The following is an 8043-nucleotide window of genomic DNA, read 5'->3' as shown; positions in this document are numbered from 1 at the left end:
GAAAACACCCGAAGGGGATAACGCAGCCGAGTCGTCATTCCCAGAGCCCGACTCATCTCCTTCCGATGCCGCGATCGACTGTAGGGGGACTGAAGGAATCGACTGGAGTCACACGTGATGGCCCAGCGTGCTCCTCTGAAGACCCCAGTGGCACGGCTGAAGAGAAGTGGGATGTCCGAGGGGGTCTTTCACCCGGCAGATCTTTCCGCACTGTAACCTTCAGACCACCAATGGGATTAGCCGAAGTAGTCTTCTTCTGGAGTGAAACTTCTGCACTCAATTGGATAGTCGGTAGAGCTACAACCAATAGGGCTGGGTATTGAAACAAATTTCACAATTCGATTCGATTTCGATTCACAAGCTTGCAATTCGATTCGATTTCGATTACGATTCGATTCAATATCGATTATTTTGGATATCAGTTACAATAAATGGCAATTTTTCTCAAGGGAATCAAATCTCTTAAATGCTGTAAACTATGGTCTATATATATAGTCTAGTTGTAGCCTACTAGGCTTTATTAGCCTAATATGAAGGTAATAATTAACTGTTTTGTAGTTATACAAACACTTAAATTACACTTTTATTTATTTTTACAATAAGAAGATTATATGAAATATAAACATTTAAATGGTGGCTGTCATAAAAACTTGCCAGATTTATTCAAATATGCATTAAATATTGAAGAACACTAACGAGTGTGGACTAACGAGTTGATGTGGGTTTTCTGAGGTAAATATGACGATACATGACATTGATTACAAGCTGTTTAATTGACGTCTTTCCACGGTTGAAACGCTGATTGAGCGAATCAATGTGTCATGATACGGATTTCGATAAGTTGTACTCTATCTTTTAACACACTTTCAGATGCTCAATCATGTTTATTTGGCGCGGTAACTGGTATTATTAACCCGGAAGAGAGATCAGCGTTGCTGCTTCTCTGGAGCTGCGCCAGAGCGATCTCACGCCACAGCGCCAAAACGGCAAAACGCTATTTATGTTTTTGAATTTCTAAAGAAAATGGACGTAATTTGAAAATTGAGACTTTGTTTCATATCAATAGTAACAAAGGACAAAGATTAGTGCGATTTGTTGTGCGCAGCCGCGATACAATGTCTCATTCATTCAAATGAAACAGGATGACTAATCGATTCTTGAGATTTAAGAATCGATATCGGTTTGTAAAAATGAGAATCGATTAATATCGAGAAATCGATATTTATTACCCAGCCCTAACAACCAATCAGAGCAACGCAGTAACTCAACAACTCTGCATAGCGCAGTTTTCAACTTTAGAACTTACTTATTTTAGAAGTTAAATAACGAGTGTTGCTTCTTTTACTTACTCCTCTATGTGTGCGACCAAAGGAGAGACCACAACGACCACAGGCTTTTCATTACGTCCCATCTTCTTAGCGACTGTCAGAGCCAGCTGATAAGTTACACTTTTGCCGAATCAAGTTGGAAGGACGACAAAGATATCTTTCCGATCGACAAATGCCTTGATTGCAGTTTTCTGTTTGTCTATTAAAATTCATGCACTGCTGATTCATTTTAAAAACAGACGCGACAGCGTAATCTACAGTATACATCTCAATTCTCCAGCTGCAGTCATCTCTGAGGGAAATCAGTTAAGCGCTCTTTGATAACGTGATGATTACGTCCCTGCAGATCACCTGTCCATCATCGTATAAAGCCCGCCCTGGCAATTTGATTGGCCCGAACGTTTCTTGTCTGATCATAATTACTCCTCAATGGATCGAGTCCAGACTGAACTTCCCGCCCAAAAAATGTTGTGGGCGGAGTTCGGGCTGGCATCCAGGCTACCTCCCATATGAAAGGAAACTCAAAATAGTCATCAAAGATGAGAATCTTGGGCCCCGAAAGCAGTGAAGTCTAACAATTTTTCACCAATATTTACTAAAAAAAAGTTTATATTTCTCGCAACTGGATATGAATAAAACAAGGTTAGATCAGATTTTTTAGTAAGCTATTTTTTTCTTTTAGGAAAATCATGTGCACACAACATGAGCACAAAACAAAGTTAAATGTTAAATGCAAAAAAAAAAAAAAAATGTAAATGTCTAAAGGCGCCATGTGTTACTTTTTCACAAACCTGGTTTAGTTCAACGGTCAGTCATCTGTCGGGCCTATTTGCGGGATTCTCGTTTTCTGCAGTGTTTTATCAAAAATTTCCATGAACGGCCCTGAGTGCCTGTGGTGTGAACCACTCCGTTGTTTTGACTTGCTGCTCACTTTAAACTGTAGAAACGGTAAAATAACACTATTATGTCCTGCGGTCTGCAGCCCGGCATTTGAGTATCACTGTTCTAGCACAATACTGGGGAGTATATCCAGTAGTGTTTAATTGTTTTCTTATTCTTTTGGGAACAAAAGAGAACTCAGAGGTTTTTCACCAGACAGTGAGGAAATCTTCCTAGATTTGTCAATAATTCAAAGAAAACCTGCTGTTGAAATACATAAAGGCTACATTCAGAATGCAATACTCACTTCACCTTTTTGACATATGCTGTTTACATCGAAAACAACCTTTTTCTCTTTTTCATCACTGGGCTGTAGGCTAGAAGAATTTATATTGAAATCTATACTATGTGATGTTATAATGTGAGTAAATCTTCAAAAAAATATATAGGGCTCAAACCCACAAGCTACAATAGCAATTACAAGACGACAATATGTATCTGAGCTATTCTGAGATGCCTCTAAAGTTCACGGTACCTGAACAAGGAGTAATTGACTCAATAACATGAAGATCCCATCAACACAATTGTTTATGACGGTACATTAAAACATATACACACTGCCAAATTCTGATGGGGCAATAGAGCGCATATACGCCATGAACCTTCTTTGTTAAAGTATATACGACATGAACCAAACCAACCAGCTACGGGGTGTATCATAACATCACAGACTTTGATTTAAAGCCAAAAAGTATTTGAAAAACAAAAAAGACAACGGTACAAGACCTAACGGGAAAAAACTACAACATGAAGCATTACGAATCACTTAACTGAATTAGAAAAAATGGAGAATTACAAAACTTTTCATTGAAAGAAGTTGATTATTTATATAGAAACAATTTATTTTAAATGTCATTTGCAACATTTCATTGGCCGGATTTGCTCGCCGTAACTCTCTGATTGGGAGAATTCTCTGTACAGCCTCTTGTGTACTGAAGTTTTCACTGTAAAAAATATTTTCAAGATTTGTTATCACAACATATTTTCTTTTGTCAAATCAACTTTATAATAATTTATTTAGTTGAGATAACTTACTATTTTGAGTTTCTGATGGTTAAATTAATCTACTTCATTGTATTAACTCACTTTTTCCAGTTCAATCAACTTAATTTTAAGGCAACCCAGGTTACTTACTTTTTCAAGTTAAACCAACAATATTTTTTTACAGTGTATATACTTTTTTAAATCCTTATGGGAAAAATGAATGTTAAAAATACTTCCGGAACCAATGCCGCTGAAAATGCGGGCACAAATGCTCTCTATAGTCCCAACAAGCCTCACCACGACTGTACCACCACTGATTCAAAAAGAAAGTAAGTATAAAAACACAGTAATAGTGTTTAGTTGTTCATGTTAACATGTTACTTAAAATTAAAGAGCTTAGATATAATAATGATGCTTGGCTCCCTTTATTGTTGTGATATGTCTAATTTAAAGCAATGATGAGTCATTCAGATTACCTAATTTACTGTGATATATGTTTTATTAGACTCTACATTTCCAGTTCTGGCTCATGTATTTGTCACACAAGGTGTCGTGGCTGTGTTCGGGAATGTTATTCCAGCTGAATCCCTCACTGGTCACTTTCTGTAAACATGTTTATTTTCTCACAAATGCTCAGATGCCAGGAATGGCTCTTTAAAACAGTCATGCTGCTTCTGCAGGCTGCGCTGACTCTCCTCTCTTAAGAGACTTACATAACAGCTTCCTTGAGTCCACCTCCATTGGTAGAGTGGGAATAAATCCCACACACACCCACATACCCAGCATACATTGAGCCTAAAGTGCTGTACAAACCTGGCTGAAGTGTCCTGGTTGAGGCCCTCACAGCTAAAGATTTTTCATGTTGAAACACAATACTAAGATGAGTGCTTTCCTATAAATAACTGCAGCCTTTTATTTTGAGTAGCAGGAAAGACAGAGTTGTGTTTGCTCACTGAAGCATTGTATTGCTCTGTGTAACACTTTCTGTGAGCAAACTGATGGGCAGAATTAATTGGGGAACAGAAGTGTTTTGATCAGTTCAATGAAGCGTTGGGCACACCTTGAAACTTTATATGCTGAATCATTTTGCCAGTGTGGTGTGGCAAAGAAATAGTTCTCCCCAAAATTACAATTCTGTCATGGTGTACTATCCCGCGTGTGCATGACTTGAGCTTAAAGGGTTAGTTCACCCAAAAATGAAAATTAAGTCATTAATTACTCACCCCCATGCTGTTCCAACCCCGTAAGACCTTCGTTCATCTTCGGAACACAAATAAAGATATTTTTGATTGAATCTGAGAGCTGGATCAGTCCTAGATAGACTGCCTAAGGGACTGGCTCTTGACGGCCCATAAAGTCAAGGTTTAAATATTCCATGTGCCTACAGCGGCTCAATTATAAGTTTATCAAGCGACGATACTACTTTTTGTGCGAAAAAAAACATAAATAACGACTTTATTTGACTATTCCAATACTTCCTTATGGGCGCATGGGCGAGAACTGAGACGAGGACGTTCTCATTCGACTACTTCTTGTTACCGGCTGCTCACCGCTTAGGAGTATTACCGCCCCCTACCGTATAAGATGATGTGCTGATATAGCTGGAAGCGCAAAACTTTCTGTTTACAAGCAGAGGAAGATGCGCGCTGTACATACGCTTTTCAATTACTGTATTTTCCTTGCACTTAAAAGCCTTTAATCTTCTCAAAAAACGACAGTGTTCCTTATAATCCGGAGCGCCTTATATATGGATCATCATTTTATACGGTCAACTGAACGCGGATCCACAACAGAACCGCAAGACAATACAATGCTGAATAAAGTCGTAGTTTTTGTTATTTTTGGACCAAAATGTATTTTCGATGCTTCAAAAAATTTTAACTAACCCACCGATGTCACATGGACTACATTTCTGGACAAGGACAGTATACCGTACATACATTTTCAATGGAGGGACGGAAAACTCTCGGACTAAATTTAAAAAAATATCTGTGTTCTGAAGATGAATGGAGGACTTATGGGTTTGGAATGACATGAGAGTGAGTCATTTTTGAGTAACCCTTTAAAGCTGCTGTCGGTAACTTTTTTTAAGTAAAAAATAATCCAAAATAGTTAATTTAAAAAACAAATTCTGTCAGTGGTCAAAACTATCTGCTTGCCATAGCTAGATTCAAAACGGTTAGCTTGTAATAATGATTTTAAATCCAGTGGTACTAGTGGGTTTCCGAGGGAAATTTGAGCATGTCTTTGCGTCATTACGTCACACCCGTACACATAAAGAAGGAGTTTCGGCTAGCTGTCCGTGAGGAGATGTAGAGATGTATAGGGTTTCTCGCAGCACTTTACATAATTAAACTTTTGGCATCGAGAAAGATCCAAACAACAATCATCAGTGTCAACTGAAGATTCAGCAGTTATAAAATGTAGATTTAAGGATTTAAGGTGGCTAGAGAAAGTGAACGAAAGCGTCTCATGCGAACACAAGGATTTAAACATCGGTGGGGCTTTTGAAAAGTGCGTGAACTCCGTATTTTGAACGGGTTCAAAACTTAAGAAGAGACGGCTTTTTTCTGCTGAACAAGTTAGACATTTCAATAGTTCAATTGTGTAACAGTATGTTTTCTTAAAGGTATAGCGGAGGATTTTCTTTTTCCGGGTGGGTAGTCTATATTATTGGTCCACCTAAGTGTCAATCATTCTGGTGATATGTTTACGTAAGGCCGTCGTACGTGCTCATCCCTATGTCGTTTTTTTACTTTCAGGTGTATTATGTCGGAGTTACAGTTTCAGCCATTCCTTTGAAAATGGCTGAGGGTCGACAGACAAAAAATTTATAAGAAGTGTATGATAAGAAGAGAAAGGCCGCAGAATATAGAAACAAGACCAGAGTGATTTTGGATGAATATCACACGCTGGCGTGCGCTAAAAGCACAGATTGGGCTTCTCCTATGGTCGCGAAGATTCTACTAGACAGGTAAAGTTTGTCATGCTATTTGGAAAAGTCCATTTAAAATCACTAGTAAAAGTGAATGCAAGCTACTTAGCAATGCTAGCCCTGGCACAAGTCATGCACCGCATAGACACGGTAAACATCTCAATTTGTCTAAAGTAGCCTTTTGACCAAATGGTAAATGGTATCGCGCTGAAATACTCTAAAACCTTGTGTGTTTATTATTACACAAATGCAACAAGCTACTTCTCCATTACATATGCAACTATAAAAATAACGTATTAATACCTACGTATTAACAATGACACATATTAGGTAAAGGACCAACGTAATAGCACTGCTTATTGCCATGTAACGTAATTGTGATTTGCAAAATAGTTTCCTCAGAACGTATTTCGTGTGATAAAGGGTTGTACATATTCTGTCTTGAGTCCTCGGTCACTCAATCGATCAGTATAATAAGTAAATAAAACACGGAAAGGCATTAGACATTTTGTCTATTTTATGAATGTTTTTTAGTTAGTTTATAATTTGCAACATAATTGTGTAAGGCATAATAGGCGTTCCCTCTCGGGAGCAAGAGTGTTGTGTTTGTGCATGTGCATTTTTTTTTTTTTTAAATGGAGAGGGCGGTTCTTCTCTAAAATTCGGAAAGATCCTCCGCTATACCTTTAATTCACACAATTATGGAGTTTCGTTCGTTGTGCCTTTCTCATTTTGCTATTCTGGAGAATATGAATTCTGAACTACACAGGTAACCATAAAACACATTAAATTTAACATTAGTCACGCAATGCTGATGTTGTTAACATGAACAATTTGAGAACAAAGTAGGCTATAATTTGCACGGCCAAAAATGTTCTCGCGTTGATTAAATCTAACAAAGCTTATCATGTCGAATGCTTTTCCCCCCTTAGTTGTGGATGTTTACTTACTTGTTCAGTGTCTGTTTCTCTTGTGGCCAATAAAATGAGAAGAGATTTTGTGTTAAACAAATGTTTAGTGTTAAACAAGTTGTTTTTGAAAATAAGTAGTAAGCTAATCTAACAATCTTTTATTATCTTCGAAGCTCGCCAGTTATGCGGTGATGTGCTATTGTAGGGAAAATTAATTGTAATGTTAATTTAGTAATAAAAGTTGCCCCCTGGATTGCATGCCCATCCGCTATTACTGCCAAAGTCACGTTCTGATTGCCATTTCATGTTGACTAAAGCTCAAGGCTACTAATAAGAAAGTAACTGGTTCGATTCCCTACTAGGAGTGTGTAGTGAACCATCACCATTGTGCCCTTCACTTAACCCCAGGTTTCTCCAGACACTTTGTTCCAGTAATAAGTGTATTGTTAATCACTTTGGATAAAAAGCAGCTGCTAAATTAAGGATGGACTAATTAAGTACTTATTAAGGATTACTTATGGCGGTGTAATGAGGAGGAGGGGAGGGGGGATACAAGCCGAGTGGAAGGGCAAAAGGTTAAATGAGACAGCAAAAAAAGATTTGGCACCTCTACATGGCCAAAAATGTTCTCCTTTTAGTCAGTTCAAAGGACACATGGCGGGCTCCATGCTGCGGGAGACAGGTGGGCCGATATGCTGGTGAGCCGCCCAGACAACGACGCATTTGGGCTGGAGTTTTTTTTTATGAGAGATGGGTGCACCAGACCTTGGCTGTTGGCTTTCGGCTGGAGCTGACTCAAATCCATTTAACACCATGTCCATGGGAAGCAGGGTTTTCCTGTGGCGCTCAGATGGCTGTATATGAGAAGACAGGGTGGGGAAAGTCATGCTCTGCACTGCCCTTGAGTTTTCTCTGTAGTAGCAAATTTACCCACAACAAGGATGTT

At 38.5% G+C, this 8043-nt stretch overlaps 1 protein-coding gene across 1 annotated transcript in view; it reads left to right on the top strand.

The window, feature by feature from the left end:
* Positions 1-8043, top strand: part of lhfpl7 (LHFPL tetraspan subfamily member 7) — a 157015-nt gene that overhangs the window by 29521 nt on the left and 119451 nt on the right. The window lies entirely within an intron of this gene.

The sequence above is a fragment of the Pimephales promelas genome, chromosome 4 (assembly GCF_988280905.1).
Source record: "Pimephales promelas chromosome 4, fPimPro1.hap1.1, whole genome shotgun sequence".
Classification (NCBI taxonomy): Eukaryota; Metazoa; Chordata; class Actinopteri; order Cypriniformes; family Leuciscidae; genus Pimephales; species Pimephales promelas.
This window is presented reverse-complemented; position numbering and strand designations above follow the sequence as displayed.